This window comes from Vulpes lagopus, chromosome 1 (genome assembly GCF_018345385.1).
Source record: "Vulpes lagopus strain Blue_001 chromosome 1, ASM1834538v1, whole genome shotgun sequence".
NCBI classification, from domain to species: Eukaryota; Metazoa; Chordata; class Mammalia; order Carnivora; family Canidae; genus Vulpes; species Vulpes lagopus.
This window is the reverse complement of record NC_054824.1, coordinates 129,596,514-129,618,513: the sequence shown is the minus strand read 5'-3', so window position 1 is coordinate 129,618,513 and position 22,000 is coordinate 129,596,514. Positions and strand designations below refer to the sequence as shown.

The 22,000-nt window shown below is 36.4% G+C and overlaps 1 protein-coding gene and 1 pseudogene across 1 annotated transcript in view; one reads left to right on the top strand and one right to left on the bottom strand.

The window, feature by feature from the left end:
- Positions 1-22,000, top strand: part of CCDC178 (coiled-coil domain containing 178) — a 376,460-nt gene that overhangs the window by 174,750 nt on the left and 179,710 nt on the right. The gene's annotated exons all lie outside the window — the stretch shown is intronic.
- On the bottom strand, positions 652-1,644 carry LOC121497022 (annotated as a pseudogene).

Sequence of the window (22,000 nt, the reverse complement as noted above, 5' to 3'; positions counted from 1 at the left end):
TTGACTCATAAGATACTTAGAAGTGTGTTGTTTATCCTGAAAAAGGAAGAGAAAAAACAAGAAACAAGTATGTTGTTTAATTCACAAATGTGTCAGGATTTTCTAGATTTCTTAGTGTCATTGGCTTATAATGAAGTCTGTAATGATCAGAGAACATATTCTGTACAAATTCACTTTTTTTAATAACTGAAACTTAATGTTATATTACTGCATATTGTCTGTTTTAGTGAAAATTCCTTGTACATTTGAAAATAGTGTATATGCTGCAGTTGTTAGAGACAGCATTTTATAAATCTTGATGCTGCTGTTCAAGATGTCTGCAAACTTAGTGATTTTTTGTTTGTTTAGCCTTTTGTCTGTCAATTACTGATAGAAGGTATTAAAATCTCCAACAATGGCTATATTTTTCTAGTTATTTTTTGCTTTTATTTTGTTAGCTTTTACATTACATTTTTTTTTTGGCTGGTGTACAGTATACTTTATTGATGGTACATGACAAGGTAGGGCTCCCCAAACCTCTCACCTTCTTCAGGGGGGTTTAGGATGGAAACTGTGGAGGTCAGGGGATTCTTAGTGTGTTGGGGACTCCCTAGCAGTTGAGGGCCTCTCTCTTCCTCTTGCTCTTGCTGTGGCTGGTGGTCCAGGGGGCTCTTACTCCTTGGAGGCAATGTGGACCATAAGATCTACCACCTGGTTGCTGTAGCCAAATTTATTGTTATACCAGGAAATGAGCTTGACAAAGTGGTCATTGAGAGCAATGCTAGCCTCGGCATTGAAGGTGGAAGAGTGGGTGTCATTGTTAAAGTCACAGGAAACAAAGTGGTCCTCCATGTACTCCAGAATGCCCCTGAGGGGGCCATTTAATGCCTGATTCACCACCTTCTTGATGCCATTATATTTGGCAGCTTTTTCCAAGTGTCAGGTCAGATCCATGACTGACACTTTGGGGATGGGACATGGAAGGCCATGCCAGTGTTTCCTGTTCAACTCAGGGATGACTTTACCTACAGCCTTGGCAGTGCCAGTGGAAGCAGGGATGATGTCTGGGCAGCCTGTTGGCCATCACGCCACAGCTTCCCAGAGAGGCCATCCATGGTCTCCTGGGTGACAGTGATTACATGAACAGTGGTCATGAGTCCTTCCACAATGCCAAAGTTTTCATGGATGACCTTGTCCAGAGGAGCCAAGCAGTTGGTAGTAAAGGAGGCATTGCTGATAATCTTGAGGGAGTTGTCATACTTCTCATGGTTCACACCCATCAGAGACATGAGGGGATCAGCAGAAGGAGCAGCAATGATGACCCTCTTGGCTCCACCCTTCAGGTGAGCCCCAGACATCTCCATGGTGGTGAAGACCCCATTGGACTCCACAACTACTCAACACCAGCATCACCCCATTTGATATTGGCAGGATCTCTTTCCTGGAAGATGGAGATGGACTTTCCATTGTTCACAAGTTTCCCATTCTCAGCCTTGACCATGCCATGGAATTTGTTGTGGGTAGAATCATACTGGAACATGTACACCATGTAGCTGAGTCAATGAAGGGGTCATTGATGGCAATAATATCCATTTTGCCACAGTTAAAAGCCCTGGTTACCAGGCACCCAATACAGCCAAATCCATTCACTCCAACTTTCACCATTATGTCTCAGTGACAAGGCTGGCATTGCACCAGAAGATATGGCTGTCCGTTGAACAGGGAGGAGCAGAGAGCCTGCATTACATTCCTTGAAGCTCTAAATAGAGATCCATACACACTTATGATGATTATATCTTTCTGATCAATTGACTCTTTTATCTTTATGAAGTGTCTTTATCACTGGTAATCCCTTATCTTAATGTCTACCTTGTTTGATACTAATATAGTCATGCTGATTTCTTGATGCCTATGTCCACACGGTATATATTCTTCTTTCCTTTTACTTGGTCTGTCTCTTTGAATTTAAAGGTTATCCTGTGTAGGCAATACATAGCTGAGTCTAACAAACTCTACTTTTTACCTGGAGTATACATTCAAATTATTCATATTTTTCATATTTTTATTCTTTACTGAGGTTTCCCATTCTTTAAGCTCATCATTTCCATGTTTTCCTTAATTACTTGAATCTATTTACAACAGCTGCCTTAAAGTCTGGCAGAAATTTCATCACCCAGGCCATCTTGGGATCTGTTTCTATAGGGCTAAGTTTTATCTTCTCTATGAACCACATTTTTTTATTGTTTGTTGGATTTTCTACAGACTTGGGATACTCTTTTATCTTTCCTTTAAGTGGTTTAATTTTTGCTTTTCTTACTACAGGGTATAAGAAAAATCTATGTCAACAAAGATCTCTTTTCATATCCTCCAGTTTCTGCCCATTTTGGTTACTCTATAGTGCCTTCAGATACTTGATTTTCATATTATACCCACAGAATATAATTGCTATCTGTGGGAAGTATGCTGCCATCACCAGAAAAAGAACTATAGTTTCCATTGTGTATATGGGTTTTTCTGTGAAAAGACACAAGATTTTTAAAAATAATAATTTATCAGTTGAATGTTAAAATAAATATTGCATATTTCTTGTTTTCATATTATTTCATTTTTCATCTAATGTTTTATATACATACATCACACATATATATTTTACTTACAAATTATGTGCAATACTGGATATATTATTCGCAATTTTGCCCTGTTACAATTTAAACTCGCCTGTCTCTGTCATTAGTTTTCAAAAGTATGATTTTTTTAAATTGCATAACATTTAATATATAAATAGGTCATATTTTCTTTTTCCAATTTTTTATTTTTAAGGGTAATTTTTAAAATTTTTGTTACTTCCAAATTGTTTTATTCTTAAAAAATGCAATGATAAAACTTTTTGTGAATATCCATTTTGCTTCTATTTATTTTTTCATTATTTATTAGTAGCAAGGGTATTATAGGTTCAAAATGTTTAAATCTTTACAGTTAATTGATAAATATCAGGCCAGAATGTTTTAGAAAAATAAGTATATTTATAATAAGATTCATAGACATTGCACATAGGCCTAAAATATATGAGATGAAGTAGATATGAATTTAGTTAGAGATGTTTCCTTGGTATATTTCTTTGTATCTTAACCTAATTTTAAATTTAATTTTTTCAAATAAAATATTTAAATAAAACAAAGATTTAAATTGTACTTCAACAACAAGAGCCCCCAGCTCCACTCTTCTACACCTCTCATTGTCCCTCCCTAGATGCAGATACTTTAAAATCTTTTCTGGTATTTACTATTATATTTCTAAATATGTACTGTCTGCTGTACTTTATTATTTTTGTTTCTGTATTAAATTACTATGCCTATAATTATTAAAGTATGTAGCATGAAAAATGTTTCATGTAACTTTTTCTCTTTTCCGGGTTATTTGCATCATTTTTTATTTCTTTGCCAAGTTTTTTATACACCTAAAATGAATTCAAATCTGTGATTGTTTTTTCTTTGACAAAAAAAAAAAAAAAAAAAACAGCTTCCTGCAGCTCCTTTCTTGCCCCAGTTTGACTTGTTGCCTCTTGTTTTTTCTGCTTAACTATTGTCTTGTGTCTGCCTTTCCAAGTCATCTTAGGAATTCTCTTTGCCACTTCCTTGTGTCAGATTTACTGCTTCCCGGAATCAACTAGACTTTTTGTTTGTTTGTTTGTTTGTTTGTTTGTTTGTTTGGAGGTGTAAATTCTGTAGAGGCTTCCTGGGAATATTTGAGAATCTATTCATTAACTTTTGCTCTGTAACAATCCACCCCAAAACTTAGTGGCTTAAAACAAGTGTTTGTTCAGTTCTATGGAGTCAGCTGTTTGGGTTCTTGAGATCTACCAGTTCAGAGCTGGAGAGGCTAAAATGGCCTCACTTCCTTATTTGTGACTTCATCTGGGATGACTGATATGGCTGGGGCCTCACTCCATGCACTCGGTCTCTCATCTTCGGAGACTAGCTTTGGCTTCTTTGTGGTGATCTCTGGGTTTGCAGTAGCATGAGAAGGCAAGCCGCGGTGCACAACCACTTTTTGAGCCTCTGCTTTGGTGTCATGTTTGCTCATGTGTCGATATTCGAAGCAAGTCACATGTGAGCCAAACCCAGATTCAAGGGGTGGGGAAAGGTATGCCATATCTTGATTGGAGAAACTGCAAAATATTGTAATCATTTCTTTTATTTTTTTTAAAGATTTTATTTCTTTATTCATGAGACAGAGAGAGAGAGAGAGAGAGAGAGAGAGAGAGGCAGAGACACAGGCAGAGGGAGAAGCAGGCTCCATGCAGGGAGCCAGTGGTGAGACTCAGTCCCCGGTCTCCAGGATCACACCCTGGGCTGAAGGCGGCGCTAAACCACTGAGCCACCCAGGGATCCCTGTAATCATTTTTTTTAAAGCTACCCACGTTGAATATTTGAAAATGATTTTAGTTTGTCCTCCATTGTGATTGATAATTCCCTGGTTATGGAGTTCTGGTTTAGCAGCATCTCCCTTTATAGTTTTGAGCCATAATTTTCTGGCTTCTGTTATCCTCAGAATTCTGACATCATTCAGTTACTGATCATTTGTATGTACACATTACTTCCTTCCTTTCCTCTTCCTATGTGGAAACACTTAGCTTTTCTTTTTATTCCTAGTATAGTGAAATTTCACAGTGCTCTCTTTTGACATGAGTCTATTTTCATTAATTGTGTTAAATAACAGGTAAGCATTTAAAATCTCCATCACATGCCCTTAGTTTAGAGATATTTTCTTGTATTTTATGGATAATTTCCTTTTATCCTGGTCCCCATCCCTTTTTACTTTTTTTCTTATTTTAAGAACATGTATTTTTTACTTTAATAGTAATATTGCTATTGATACTAATTGTGACATTTATTGAGTGCTTGCTTTGTACCAAGCATAATTCAAAGTGCCTATACTGACCCATTTAATTTCATCCTTACAACAATTCCATGAGCTGGGTATTCACTGAATGGTTTTTACTGGGATATTATTATTATTATTATTATTATTATTATTATTATCCAAATTTGACAGATATGAAAATAAAAAACAATTTTTAAAAATTTTTTATTTATTAATGAGAGCACAGCAGAGACACAGGCAGAGGGAGAAGCAGGCTCCATGCAGGGAGCCTGACATGGGACTCGATCCCAGGTCTCCAGGATCAGGCCCTGGGCTGAAGGAGGCGCTAAACTGCTGAGCCACCCGGGCTGCCCAAGGTTTATTTTTTTAGAATGATAACTTTACTCATTTGGTTATTTTCTATTTTCTGAAACCTTTTTGTTGTACTTTTTAGTGATGCGTTTCAACTTCGTCTTTCAATTCTTTTTTTATTAAAAAAAGTTCTCATTTAAATTTCAAAGAGAACTATCTTTTTCAGAATTTGTATCTCTGAGAATATTCACTGTAAATTTGCTTGCTTTTTCCTGTTTTCTGCAGTATCTCTTTCTTAGTCTTTTTTTTTTCTCCTATTTCTTTTGGTTTCTCATTTTGTTAGAAGTATTTATCAAATATCTGGTAATCTCCAACTATCTGTTGGTGAGACGACTAAAATAATCTTTGTAGGCTGTAGGTGTGATGTTGACTGGTGGACCTCAGCATGCAGTCATGCCATTTCATTGTAAGAATGTTCAAATAAGTCTTTTCTCCTGGTTTGATCAATTTCTTCAAATAATTCAATCTCCTACACGTTTGTGGGAATTAGGGAGAAGGGAGATCTGTATAATTGAGGGCTGATGTATAGAGGAGGAAATCACATTAGACAGAATATATAGCCCTTCATAATTTGTTTTTAGTGTGAACTCTGATATGCGTGGTTTCCTATACCATGACCAATAATTCTATGATAATCTCTGTAGATGACAAACTTCCAAACTTATGCTAAAGAGAGGTACCTTCTGATACCATAGTTGAGGAAAAAACTCTGGGGTGTTCAGAGCTTCCTTTGAGGATTTCCAACTAATACTCTTGTTTTTATTCACACATCTCTCCTCCCATTCCAAGGTATATGATACCTCCAACTTTTGAGCACTTTTGAAATTTAGGGTACAAAATGACAATTTTTTCCACTGCTGGAAGTGCTTTGATTTCCAACTTTCTAGAAACCTAAATCTGTTAATATTTAACCATTTGCTTTCCAGCTTCCAAAGTGTGTTGATATTTTTCATAGGTATTGTTGTAATGTCTACTGCAGATCCAGATTACTCTCCTAGGCAGATTTCCTCCATGTGGAGATGAGGTTGTTTCCATCCTTAGGATTCTTCATCTTAGTATGAGGCCCATATGATTACCTTCACAGGAAAAAGAACAAAAGGATGGCACACTAGCTCTTAAATATTTTAGCCTAGAAGTTACACATATTATTTCCATTCACAGCACATTTGCCAGAACTAGACATGTGGTTTCCAGCAAGTGGGCTGGGAAAACACGTGTGTGTTGTGGTTGGGGGTGGGATGCATTGCACTTGGATATTCAGTGAGTAGTGGTTGCGTTTATCAAAGTTAACCACTCTGGTTATAAGATTCCTGTTTGCTCCATTATTGATTGTAACATGTCCCAAGAAAAACAAACTAAAGTCCCAACTAATCACTGCCATCAAGCTCAAAGTCCAAGGTTTCTATATATTATGGCATAGTCTCTAAATTTAGATAGATTAAATAAAAAGACAAGTTATCCTCATCTCCTAAGCCCTTGGCACTCAATTTTTTAATTTTTAATTATGGAAATGGAATAGAATAGAAGCAGTAAACACATTCCAGAAAGGGAAATATTCAGTACTTCCTGATTCAGAGCAATTCTAAAGTCTTGAAATCTTGCTGGACAGACATTACAAGGTCTCCCCAAACCTGGTGGTGGGAATCTGCTCCTAGATAAGGTCTGACATGCTCCCTGGGAGGAGTATCTTGTTCATTGTTTCTCATTGCTCTAGCAACTTCTGATTTTCAAGATGTTTCTTAACCATGTCTTAAGTGGCTGTTGTAGAATATGCTCTCATTGGGGATGCATAGCTTTCTTGATTAGTCTTAGTTGTGAGGGCACCTGGGTGCCTCAATCTGTTAAGCATCTGACTTTGGCTCAGGTCATGATCCTAGGGTCCTGAGATTGAGCAATTTGGCATCTGTAGGGCTCCCTTCTCAGCAAGGAATCTGCTTGTCCCTCTCCCTCTGCTCCTCTCCTGATCATGCTCTCTCTCTCTTTTAAATAAATAAAATCATTTTTTTAAAAAAGTCTTGGCTGTGGAAGGTGGGAAGTCCAAGAACTGGTAAGAATTATGTATCACATACTTCATGAATATTTTTTTTCAGTGTGACTTTTAAAAACCAAATAGGCTTTCTATCTTATTGCTAGTGGTCAGTTTGATTATCAGGAATCATACCCATAGTTTGGTTTGAGCCATTGTCATTTATTTATTTATTTATTTATTTATTTATTTATTATTTTTCTCTACATCCCATGCCCCTGTAGTCTATTATTTTTCTCTACATCCCATGCCCTGATTTAAGGAGTGTAGGTTTAAGGAGTGGTGTCATAAAGACTGTCACATTCAGGAGAGAAAGTCTTATTCTTACTTTCACCTTTTCCCTAGATACCTCCTATTGGTTATAGGTTTTTAAAATAGGTGAGAAGACTTCTCTTAATCTGATCTCTGCCCCCAAGGCTAGCTTAACCGTTCTGTCTCTCAAGAACTTTTTCAATTTTATTTGTTACTGTTTGGGATATGTGACTTAATGATTTTTCCTAAATTTTTGCTTTCACAACGAATGCCCACCATTTGCTTCGATGTGGATGGAACTAGAGGGTATTATGCTGAGTGAAGTAAATCAGTCAGAGAAAGACAATCATTATATGGTTTCACTTATATGGGCAATATAAAAAATAGTGAAAGGGATTATAGGGGAAAGGAGAGAAAATAAGTGGGAAAGATCAGAGAAGATGACAAAACATGAGAGACTCCTCTAACTCTGGGAAATGAACAAGGGGTAGTGAAAGGGGAGATGGGCAGGAGGATGGGGTGACTGGGTGATGGGCACTGAGGGGATGAGCACTGGGTGTTATACTATATGTTGGCAAATCGAACTCCAATAAAAAATATATTAAATAAATAAATAAATAAATAAATAAATAAATAAACAAACTGCTTTCAGACTGAGATATTCCTCGCTAAATTATTTCTTTTTTTATAACACTCTGCCAAATAGAGCCAATAGCAATCAGCACACACACCTAAGTTTCCATTTTTTAATTTTTAGAGCTCCCCTAAAGCTCATGGCTTAACATGGCCAGCACTGTAACTTATGAGGGGCAACAGTGGTATTAAAAATGCCACATACTGAATCATGATCTTTCCAGCCTCCACCAGACTATTCATCAAATGTCATGTTTTCTTTTAGTTTCATTTAATTTTTGGTTTCTAACAATAGTTACCCACTTCTTTTATCAATTCTCAGTACTGATCAGGAAAGATTAAGATATCCTCCAGGAACAATATCCACATCTCAGTGACTTACAACTACAAATGCTGATTTCTTACTCACAAAAGTTCACTGAAGCTCTGTGACTCTCCAGGATAGATCACCTGCACAAAGTAACAATGGGGTCCATGGGATCCCTGGGTGGCGCAGCGGTTTGGCGCCTGCCTTTGGCCCAGGGCGCGATCCTGGAGACCCGGGATCGAATCCCACATCGGGCTCCCGGCGCATGGAGCCTGCTTCTCCCTCCGCCTGTGTCTCTGCCTCTCTCTTTCTCTCTGTATGACTATCATAAATAAATAAAGATTAAAAAAAAAATTTAAAACAATGGGGTCCAGTTCATTTCCATCCTCTGGCTCCACCTTCTCAACCAAGGGCCTTCAGGGTCTCCTTGCTGGACGAGAAAGCTGAGAATCTCATAACACCTGTTAAATAAATGTCTTGGCCTCAAACTGATTCATGTTTCCTCTATTACTGGTGAAAATTAAACTCTTGGCCCTTCCAAGTGACAATAGGACTGAGAAATGTGGGGTATCCCATGGACAGTTGGTAAGTAGTCAGGGTCTCCCGCAAATCTTATTAAAATTCTAAAAAGTGTCTGGAGGACTGGGTCAACATTATGCTCTTTGATAGACTAAGTGGCATTTCAGTTATGTGGTAAACAGTAAATCATATCTACAGTTGAAGACAAGGATTAATAAAGCACAAGGTAGGGAATTAGTAGTCATATTGTATAATTATGAAAGCTCTTACCCAAGCCTGGAAAACGATATAAGCTCAAAGTCTTTTAAAAACATATTTTAAAAAATTATTTATTTATTTGAGAGAGAGAGAGAGTGGGGAGGGGCAGAGGGAGAGAATCTTCAAGCAGACTTCCCACTGAGCATAGGACCTAATTCAGGGCTCACTCTCATGACTCATGAAATCATGACCTGAGCCAAACCAAGAGTCTGACATTAACTGACTAAGCCACCCAGGCACCCATAAAAACATAATTTTTTTAAAAAATCAGGAATTTGAGAAATTATAAGTAACACCAAGTTGGAAAGAATATAAGGTTTGTGAGTGGAATCCTGAAAAATATTTTTTAATTGGTAGAGAAGAACAGATGACAGAGAGTAGAAAACTGACTAATTCAAATTCTTGAAATAATTGGATCAAGCCTTTTTAAAACATTCATATTGGGCAGCCCAGGTGGCTCAGCAGTTTAGCGCCGCCTTCAGCCCAGGGCCTGATCCTGGGGACCTGGTATCAAGTCCCACGTCAGGCTCCCTGCATGGAGTCTGCTTCTCCCTCTGCCTGTCTGCCTCTCTCTCTCTCTCTCTCTCTCAATGTGTGTGTGTGTGTGTGTGTGTGTGTGTGTGTGTGTGTGTCTCATGAATAAATAAAATATTTTAAAAAATAAATTAAAATAATAAAACATTCGTATCAAGAATAGACATCTGGAAGTTAGGTTCAAGATTATCAGAGATTAAATTCATAATCTTGGTCATTAAAATAAGGATATTCTTTGTGGATACCTAGGCTGAAGAATATGGATTCTATTGAAAAAGAAAAGAGAGGCAATAGTTTGTTGTGTGGCTTTTGGTATCATATTGATTTCATTTCGATCCTGGGTTTAACGTCTACTGGTTAAACATCCTTTCCTATAAAAATGGAAATAAAAATAGTATTTAACTCAAGGAGTTGCTATGAGTTTTATATGTAAAATAATGCACATCAAGTGCCTGATGCCTAACTTTTCAATAAATTATTAATAGCCTTTGAAAGAAATTTAGCAGGAAGTATTAAGAAAATGGTGATCTTGGTCAAATCAGCCATCAGGTTATTCATGGCACTGTTCTAAGAGGAAAAGTACTCCTATGTTGGGTTCTATTTTTTTTTTCTTTGAGTCCTTTCATTACATTTCATACACATTATCTTTACTCTATTGGCTTTCTTTTTATTTAGACATTTTTAACCAGATACAATTTCAGATTTGTTTTTTGTCCAAAAGGATTCTACGGTTATTTCTCCTAAACTTTCAATATTAGAAGTGTGTGAATATAAGTTGAAGTAAGGATAAGGAACTGAGATTATGGAGAGAATAAAGCATATAGGTTTGAGGCATTAGCTAGGGTCACTTAGTTATGCCTTTTCGAACATAATGACAATGGGCTTAAAAAAGTAAAAAGTCACCTGGTCATTAAATCAAGCTGCTTCTACTAGCTTCTTAGTATTATAATATCTTTCTTACTTGTTTCACAATTTGTAAATAGCTTAATATTAATTTAAGTGTGACCCATTAGAATGTCACTGACTTCCAAAATTAAAATATCATGCCATTTAAGGATAAATCTTAGAAAGAGCAGGCATGTAAAATAGGACAAATTTAAGGAAAGCAAAATAAAATCACAAATGACATCTAGTGAAAAAACCTTGAAAGGGAATTGTCTTTAATTAGTTCACAGTTGGAGATTGTTCATACTGCTTATTTTAGTTAAGTCTTTCATTTGGGGAGAAACAAGCTATTTAACTTTCAGGATGCTTGCGGGTAGTCGGGGAGCAACTTGAATCCCCTATCTTACTGAATAAAATGCTGTCCTCAATATAGTGTAACTATGGTAGGGAACAACATGATCTATAAAGTATTGTAATCTATTGGAGTTTGTTACACATCGGCAACAACAAAGGAAAAACAAAGGTAATTTAGTAAACTTTAAACTCATAGCATGGATATTGCATATGAGTCGTTATTTATTCTAGTCAATGTAATTACCTCAGGAACATTTCTAAGTGGACCTTTCATCTTTTCTCCTGGACCTTGATAAAAGATCTAGCTTATGCCTTTTGGAAAATCATCCTCTGGTTAAATATGTGGTAGGTTTTTCTTTGTCAAGGATGTAAGGAAAGAGAGAAATCCTGAAAAACAGGTTACATCACTTTTATAAAGTTCATGAACAAGCATGACACATTCAGATATTATAAAAGAAACTTTTATAATATCTTAAGGCTGCTACTTTGCACAAAGCTGGTCTTATAATATGCTCATGACCATCACCTCTTCTCTTGTTCACATAGGGTTTACCCACGGCAGGTATCTCTGTATATTATTGGGGAGCACTACTGAACTAGAGGTTTTTGAAGACTGGAATTTTATGAGAGTTGACTGAAGCATATCTGAAACTGCTCTATGAATGATGATAGCTCTCTACATTGTTCATAATATTTATTTAGCCATAATCTATTTGTAATAAAATACATAGATATGGCAGAAAATATTTAGTGAGTACATTTATACGCTTCCATGTCCTTCTGATTCAGGATGTGTGGTGAGAACATGTAGCCAAATGTAACCAAATAGTCCCTTGCTCTCATCTATTTTCTTATTCTAGGTTCTGTGATGCTTTTGTCTGTGTTTTCGAGAAAAATCTTCTTTCATACTCATCTTCATGAAAAGCTACTTTCTAGATTCAGGATATTTATCCTTATTCTGTATTTATCCTTATTCTCAAAATTCAGTTAAAACATATATCATGTTGGCTATTTTGCACAATAATCTTTGTACAGTGCTAGCTGCCTGCTTTGCTTCCTAACTAGGAAAAAGGTTTCTATGTGATTCTTTGACAACTCGGCTTATCCTTCTCCAATCTCAATGTTGTATCCTTTCCTTTGTGCCACATTTTCTGTAACCTGTAAAAGACTATAGTAATATTTTAATATTTTGTTCAAAACATGGATACCTTGATATTTCATTTGTAATACACCTAACACTTCCAACTAGCTCAGAGAAGAATGGGAAAGGAAGGTCTTCCCTTTAGATATTTTGCTTTTCAGTGTTTTGGGAAGGCTATCTGTTTGCAAAAATAAAAATAAATGATTAAGTATCTAATTTGACCATAAAAATATTTAGTGTCATTCTGCCAGCTCAGTACCCAGTCTTGAAATATTTGCTTCTATCATTCTATCATCAAACACTTTTTTTCCTATTAAATCATGAGTTTACTCTCTTTTCTGTTTCTCCATCACCAACATTCAGGTTCTAATAACCAGTCTTTTAGCTGAGCTTCTGAACTCTCAACTTCTGCTTTCCACCATTCCTTTCTACATAAAACCCCAGTTTATTCTTCACTCTTCCTCATTTTATTCATGATAGTCTTATTCAAAACCCTGCAGTGGGATCCTGGGTGGCTCAGCAGTTTAGCGCCTGCCTTCGGCCCAGGGTGTGATCCTGGAGACCCGGGATCAAGTTGCACATCGGGCTTCCTGCATGGAGCCTGCTTCTCCCTCTGCCTGTGTCTATGCTTCTCTCTCTCTTTCTCTCTCTCTCTCTCTCTCACTCTCTCTCTCTCTCTCTCTCTGTGTCTCATGAATAAATTTAAAAATTGTAAGAAAAAAAAAAGAAAGAAAAAAAAACCCAAATCCTGCAGTAGCATATGATTTTCTATAAAGAAGTATTAACACCTTTGAATGCTACAGAGGGACTGTCCTGTCCATATTCTAGCACAGTTTCTTAACCTAAGCACTGTTGACTCTTCAACTGGATAATCCTTTGTTGTGTTGAGCTGTCCTGTGCATCGTAGGTCTCTATCCATTGGATACCAGTTACATTCCTGAAACTATGACCACCAAAAATGTCTCCTGCCATTCTCAAACACCCCAGGGGATGGAGCAGGGAGGTCATAAGCTCCCCCAATTGATAAACACTGTTTTGCATCCATTTAAATTTTTTTGTATCCTTAGAATTGTGTTCAGCTACAAATATATGAACAAGTTGAATAACTATAGTTTAAAGAAATAGAAGTTTGTTTTGTTTGTTTCTGTATTTATAGGAATCTGTAGGTGAGAGGTTTCTGAAATTATGTTAGGACTCGTATCTTGATTCCTTTGGCCTTTTCCTCATGATTATGATATGGCTGTACAAATTCAGGTATCATATCCTCTTCCAAACTAAAAGAAGTGGGTTGGAGAATTAGGGAAGGGACATACTCGTGAAATTTGCATTTACAATTCCTTGACCCGAATAATGTCTTATGATCCGCATTAATTTCAAGACAGTCTGAGTCTATAGTCAATCCAGAAAAAGGAGAAAAGCATTGGACACAAATATTGCAGGAGTCTAATTTTAGGTGCCCTAGCTTCCCATCTTTACCAGATGAACTTCCCACTATGTTTTATTTGGAATAAATGATTCTGGAACCTAAAACAAAATGCCACAACATTTAGTAGCTTAACCTAATAGATGTTTATTTCTTACTCAAAACATCCAATGTGGATACCTTTGATTTTTTTTTTTTTTTACTGCACATTAGATCTCAGGTTTATTACTCATTACAAGTCTGTACCCTTAAACACCACCACTCTTACTCACCCACTCCCACCCCAACCCCTTGGTACGATCATTTTACTGTTTGTTTTTTTTACATCTTTAACTTCTTTAGCTTGAATATAAGTAGTGTTCATACAGTACTTGTCTTTATGTTGCTTAGCTTAATGGGCTCAAGATCCATCCATGTTGTTGCGGATGCAAAGGTATCTTCCTTTCTCATGGACAATTTAACTTATTTAATAGGTCTCCTGTTTACAGGATGAAATGTGTGGCTTGATCTTAGTATTTAGATTCATATATTGGTGTTTCCTTGTTTTTTTCTTTTCACCCCGTTAATTCTTTCATTCAGTGAAAGACTCTTCAAATCCTTTCTGGAACCTAGTAGGAGCACCTTTTGTGTGATCTTTCAGAGACTCAGGCTGCTTTTAGCTTATGGCTTTGCCATTTCCAAGATCCTGGTTCCCTTGCCAGCTCCTCTGCCTCTGACCTGCAGATGGAAGAAGAAAGAGGGTGTGAAAAATTTTGCAGGTATTTGGGGCCAGGCCAGGACTTGACCTCTGACATTTCCAGTGACATGATTTTTTATTTTTATTCTTAACATGATTAAAATAATAGTGGCTAACTGCTTGTCTCTGTCATTTGCCCCAAAGAAAACACTTTTCCATATCTTTCCATTACTCATACCTTTCCTTTTCTGGAGGGCCCTGTCCTTTTTTTCTTGTCTGAAAATCATAACTCTTCACTGTGTTCCACTGACAACTTCTTGACTATAACACCTCAAAGCAACCACTCCTTCCTTTGAAAACTGGTGTAATATTGTGATTGAAAGAACTCTGGGGTAAGACAGAACTGGGTTTCAATAACAACACTCACTAGTTTTGTAAAATTTACCCAAGTTATTTACCTTCTATGAATCTTAGATTTCTCATGTTTTAAACTGGGGCAATATTAAGGTATAAATTAAATGAAATAATGTCCTTAACATAGCATTTAACATATAACAAATACCAAACAGTGTATGTTCTCATTCATTTGGGGAATATGAATAATAGTGAAAGGGAATATAAAGGAAGGGAAAAGAAATGTTGGGAAATATCAGGAAGGGAGACAGAACATAAAGACTCCTAACTCGGGGAAACGAACTAGGGGTGGTAGAATGGGAGGAGGGCGGGTGTTGGAGGGGAATGGGTGACGGGCACTGAGGTGGACACTTGATGGGATGAGCACTGGGTGTTTTTCTGTATGTTGGTAAATTGAACACCAATAAAAATTAATTAAAAAAAAAAAACAAATACCAAACAAAGATTATAATTTTATCTTCTAGATTAGTTACTGCTTGTGCTACTCATTGGGTACCTTGCTGCACACCACATTTTTCTTTTGTGCTTAATTCACTATTTCCCTAAGCCACTACCACACACCTTCACTCAGTATGTATCTAACTGATATTATTGAGGGAAGGGAATCTGAGGTTTCTTTGTTACCTTCCTGCATGCAAGCTGATAACCTGCTGGGCTCTCTGCCCTTGATTTTCTATGCCTCAAAAGGCTGAGGGGCCCTTCTCTAACTCAAAAATGGAAAAGCTCTAACATGATAACATCTGCATTTTTAATATCTATTGATTCAAATGAAACCCACAAAGGACACAGTTATTTAAAATTTATGCATTTTAAGGAAATTAACATTTTCTGAATCACAACTGGTGTCCACTAGCACATTTCATTAATCAAAGCAGCTCTCCTCTACTGCCACTCTAGATCCTGTTTTCACTGGTGCCTACCTCTATAATCAATTCTCCACAGAACTGTGATCTTTTTCAAAATGTAAATCAGGTAATGCCCCTGCTTAAACCCTCTAATGGCTCCTGTGACCCCCAAAGTAAGATCTGTATTGCCTTGCCATACAAAGTCACACATGATCCCTCTGATTTTACCCCATAGCACCATATGACTTACCTTGCTCAGTCACATTGGCCTTCTCTCTGTGTCTTGAAATTTCCAATCTCCTTGTTGTCAGCTGGTCTTTGAACCCCTGTTTCTCTCTGCCAGAATCACTTCCCCTTCCCATATTTACATGACTCACTCCTTCTTGTCATTCAGCTATCAGTTTAGAGGGTCCTCCTCTGAACACCTTCACTGATAATCCTATCCAAAGAACACTGTGCCATAGTAGATTGTGAGTTTTCAAGACCCCAGTTCTATACAAATAGGCTGAAATATGCAACATGTGTATGTTGTATACATGTTGAGGCTTTTATGACACTGGAAATTTCCCCACTGTCATCTTTATACAAATAGAAGCGTGAGAAGGATAATCCAATAAGTATATAGGCAGAACCCTCACTGGAACTTCTCTTCAGTTAAACATATGGTTTTGGACATAGAAAGTATATTTTGTGCTTAAATTTATATATGCCACAAGTCTTTTTTTTTTTTAAGATTTTATTTATTTGTTCATGAGAGACACAGAAAGAGAGAGGCAGAGACATAGGCAGAGGGGGAAGCAGGCTCCATACAGGGAGCCTGATAGGGGACTCGATCCCTGGTCTTCAGGATCACGCTCTGAGCCGAAGGCAGATGCTCAGTGCCTGAGCCATCCAGGCATCCCTATGCCACCAGTCTTAATGGCTGGAAGATAATCTTTTGAGGATTCCTCAGAATTTTCTTTGCCTTCCCAGAGTAGTTCAAAGAGTGTCATTCAGAAGTTTGCATTGGACAGTACTTGTAGAAGAGCACTTTGCCATGAGGGGAGGGATGTGGTAATTGCAGTAAGAGTTGATAGATGACACAGGGCCTTGTTTTTAATGCTAAGAAGAGATTTGGATAACTATGCTCAAAGACGTCTTAGAATGGCATCTAATCTAGGTTTTTAGAGGAGACTGAACCCGGTGGTATTTCTTGGCCTTATCAAATTCTATAGCATAGAAATTATAATTCTCAGGATATGAGTGTTTTATCTCTGTTTATATTCCCTGTTGAATGCTATTAATTATATGAATAGAAAGAAAATAGAAAATACCATATGATGAATTTGGGTCTTTGCTTAAAGAATTTGTCATTTTGCAGATGGTTAATTAAAAGCAGTTAATTTGCATGGCTATCGAGGTTCATAAATAAATCAAAAAATTGATTTTTGTTTTTCCATGAAACTACAAATTTCACGTATAAATATTTGCTGATTCCTTTTTTATATTCTTGTTGCTCTATTAAAATATAATAATTCGAAGCTCTTTACTACAAGCTGTTATCATTAAATACTAAAACCATTGTTATTATTAGTGTGAATTTTTATAAAACCTAACTTAAAATTTATCTTTATACATAGCATATGAGTTCCAAAAAGATATCCTGCAGAATTTCACAGTTTTCTTAGACTCATACATGTCTACTATTTTTAATTTTTATTTCACTTACATACTTTATGTGTATTTTATATCGATACCTAATGGAGGAATTGCATTTTAATGTAATTTTTTAACTTTTATTTATTTAAATAATGTCTACAGCCTACATGGGGCTCCAACTCACAATCTCAAAGAGTCACACACTCTTCCAATTGAGCCATCCGGGTGCCCCATATTTTTACGTAATTTCAATAATATTTTTTAAATAATTGAAGAAGGGACAACTGGATTGCTTAGTTGGTTGAGTGTCTGACTCTTGTTTTCAGCTGAGATAGTGGTCTCATGGGTTGTGAGATCAAGCCCTTCATGCGGCTCCAGGCTCAGCAGAGAGTCTGCTTGAGGTTCCTTTTCCTCTTCCCTCCACCGCCATCAGATGAATAAATAAATCGTTAAAAAAATAAACAAAATAAGAAAAATAATTGAAAAAAGTTACCAACAATATAGTTATTATGATTATATTACCTTAAATTCTCTATTAAAAAATACATATTAAGAATATATATATATATGAGTCATTTCTTTTTTTTTTTTTTAATTTTTATTTATTTATGATAGTCACAGAGAGATAGAGAGAGGCAGAGACACAGGCAGAGGGAGAAGCAGGTTCCATGCACCGGGAGCCCGATGTGGGATTTGATCCCGGGTCTCCAGGATCGTGCCCTGGGCCAAAGGCAGGCGCCAAACCGCTGCGCCACCCAGGGATCCCTATGAGTCATTTCTAATGGCTGAGTAATATTCCATTGTATACATAAACCACAACTTCTTTATCCATTCATCTTTCGATGGACACCGAGGCTCCAGTTTGGCTATTGTGGACATTGCTGCTATAAACATCGGGGGGCAGGTGTCTCGGAGTTTCATTGCATCTGCATCTTTGAGGTAAATCCCCAGCAGTGCAATTGCTGGGTCATAGGGCAAGTCTATTTTCAACTCTTTGAGGAACCTCCACACAGTTTTCCAGAGTGGCTGCACCAGTTCACATTCCCACCAACAGTGTAAGAGGGTTCCCCTTTCTCCGCATCCTCTCCGACATTTGTTGTTTCCTGCCTTGTTAATTTTCCCCATTCTCACTGGTGTGAGGTGATATCTCATTGTGGTTTTGATTTGTAGTTCCCTGATGGCAAGTGATGCGGAGCATTTCTCATGTGCGTGTTGGCCATGTCCATGTCTTCCTCTGTGAGATTTCTCTTCATGTCTTTTGCCCATTTCATGATTGGATTGTTTGTTTCTTTGGTGTTGAGTTTAATAAGTTCTTTATAGATCTTGGAAACTAGCCCTTTATCTGAAACGTCATTTGCAAATTCTTCTCCCATTCTGTAGGTTGTCTTTTAGTTTTGTTGAGCAAAAGCTTCTTATCTTGATGAAGTCCCAATAGTTCATTTTTGCTTTTGTTTCTTCTGCCTTTGTGGATGTATCTTGCAAGAAGTTACTGTGGCCGAGTTCAAAAAGGGTGTTGCCTGTGTTCTCCTCTAGGATTTTGATGGAATCTTGTCTCACAGTTAGATCTTTATGTATACAATGGAATATTACTCAGCCATTAGAAATGACAAATACCCACCATTTGCTTCAACATGGATGGAACTGGAGGGTATTATGCTGAGTGAAATAAGTCAATCGGAGAAGGACAAACATTATATGCTCTCATTCATTTGGGGAATATAAATAATAGTGAAAGGGAATAGAGGGGAAGGGAGAAGAAATGGGTAGGAAATATCAGAAAGGGAGACAGAACATGAAGACTCCTAACTCCGGGAAACGAACTAGGGGTGGTGGAAGGGGAGGAGGGCAGGCGGTGGGGGTGAGTGACGGGCACTGAGGGGGGCACTTGACGGGAGGGGTGTTATTCTGTATGTTGGCAAATTGAACACAAATAAAAATGAATTTATTATTTAAAAAAAGAATATGTATATGAGTATATTATTAAAGACCAAGAGAAAACAATTTTTAAAAATACATGAGTTTTTGAATATTAAATATGACATTTTTGTTTCATCAGAAAAATGCTGATACATATATTTATTTTTTTTAATTTTATTTATTTATGATAGCCACAGAGAGAGAGAGAGAGAGAGAGAGAGGCAGAGACACAGGCAGAGGGAGAAGCAGACTCCATGCACGGGGAGCCCGACGTGGGATTCGATCCCGGGTCTCCAGAATCGCGCCCTGGGCCAAAGGCAGGCGCCAAACCGCTGCACCACCCAGGGATCCCAATACATATATTTCTTAAAACCAATTATTCCTTTATATAGGTTATCCAACAGATAACTGCCTATAGAATGATAAAGACTGTCCTCTAGAATCTTGTGCGTTTTTTTAATATTATTGTTATTTTAATTGAAGTATATTTGTTAAACAATGTTACATTCGTTTCAGATGTACAACATAGTTTGACAACTCTATGTTATTATGTGCTCACCACAACAAATATAGCTACCATCTGTCATCATTCAATGATACTACAGTACCACTGACTATATTCCCTATGCTCTACTTTATTTATCACCATGACTTCCATAACTAGAAGTGTGTACCAGGCTAGAAGCCAGAGTCTTGTAACTTTGAATAAATCAGTTATTTGGTAGGTAAGCAAATCAGATGAATCCATATAAATCTTCTGGAAAAGTTTGTATATAATGTGCTATTTTTGATTTACATATTTTCTGTAATTTGATGTTAAAATAAGTCAGTTGAGTAGAAACTAGTCTGAATGACTTATCCAACACTTTATGGTTTTCTTTCAATATAGTATCTAAATACTGAATATTTCATTATATATGTATATTACATACATGTATTTAGATATACAAATATAAATACATGTATACATGTATATTATGTGCCTACATATATGTGAATTCAGAAGTTGCCTGTTGCCTTTGGGGCTTTTTTTAAGTTGTTTTACTGCTAGTATAGTAAGGATATATCTGTCAAACTTTTTATCTAATTCTCCTTATTCTTATGTTTAAAGTAACTCCCTGAGTATTGCAATGCAGAGAAAACATAAGTGCTATTTGTATTTTACAAAACAAAGAGTTCTGTATTTTCTCATGTTGATGGAGATAAACATCAATAAGTATTTCAAACCCAAATAACTGAGTAAGTGATCCTCAGCAAACTGGGTATCTTCTGAAAGTTTAGAATGTTTGTATAACATCACATTCATACAACAAGGTTTTAAATTCATCAATAATATTTGGTTAATGTAAATGATGGTACCTTTATACCTCTCACATAAATTTCTCCCATGTGATTTCATGTGACTAGGTATTATTATTCTCATATTTCAGATGCATAACTTCAAATACCTTGAGATGAAGTGACTTGTGCAAAAAAAGCAAATGGCTAAGCAATAGCTTCTCAGTGTACACCCTGTCCACTTTCCATTATTGTACTGAATTACTGAGCTGTCCTGTTGTAGCCTTCTGTGGGGGAAAGGGCCTTGGAGAAAAATGCTGTGGACCTGGCTTCTACTAATTGCCCGTGTGATTGTGACTCCCAAGTCTTACACCTTCTATTTGGCCAGTAGCTACATCTATGATAACATTCTTAATTTAGCTTATGTATAAACAGGGATGCAGAAACTAAATCCACCTGATTTGCTATGGAAATTGGTTGTCTAAAGTAGAAACCACATATCCATTGAGAAGGAAGTCTAGTAAATTAGTTGATGCCTGGAAATAATTGCTTTTCCAGATAGGCTTATAATGGATTTATGAAGTATAAATAGAACATAAAACAAAGTTACCTAGTTAAAAGATGGAAAGGTTTTGAATCTTTGTATACATAGAACAAATAACAGTTTGAATAGATGAGGTTCTCTTCAATAAATGAAATTAATAGTAGTAGATGTGAATTATACAAATACTAAAAGTTTGCATTAGTGTTAATATTAAATCATTTATAGGTATTTTTTATTTAATTCTTTGAAAAATCATTTGTTTTACCTGAGATTGTATTTTATTAAGTTGAAAATGCAGAAATTTAATAAAATATTTGCTTAAAAATATTCATATATGATAATGACATTGTATAAAAGATGCTCAGCAAATGCTCTCAAATGAACTGAATGAATGAGTTAATGAAATCTATTCCATTGAGATATTAACATTTTAATACGTTTCAGTGTTTTTTTATAGTAGTGGAGATATTTCAAATTTCAAAATTGATCTTCTCTCCTTCTTCATATCTCTGGCTTTTTCTCTCACTCTGCAACTCTAATTCAAGTCAGCCTCACACAGTACTTTTATTCCTGTGCCATATTCATATCATAACTGGAAGCCTAGCATAAGCAATGTAGTCAATGGTATGATAACAGTGTTGTATGGTGACAGATGGTAGCTATACTTGTGGTGAGAATAGCATAATATGTAGAATTGTCGAACACTATGTTGTACACCTGAAACTAATGTAACATTTTGTACCAACTATACTTTAAAAAACTGAGCCCCATGCAAAAGTACGTTATTTTAATGACAAGTGACCTCTTAAATGACAAGTAATAAGATGTGAGGTTAGGGATATTGTGTTTGCTCACTACTTTTGCCTCGATGCCTAAAAGATAGCTTGGCACATAAAGGTGCTGCAGAAATATATATTAAATCAATGAATCAATGTACAGCTTTTTAATACATTGATCAGATTTCTTCATTTGCCTCTTGACTCTTCTATAATAGTTTATATTAAATAGAGTGTAAAAAATTCTTTAATAATATGCCTTCAAGTTTATTGAGAGTACTTTCAGAAAACTAGGATAGCATTAAAGTAAAAACATAAAATGAAATCTTACTGAACTTGAAATTTTTAAACTGAATTAAACATGTC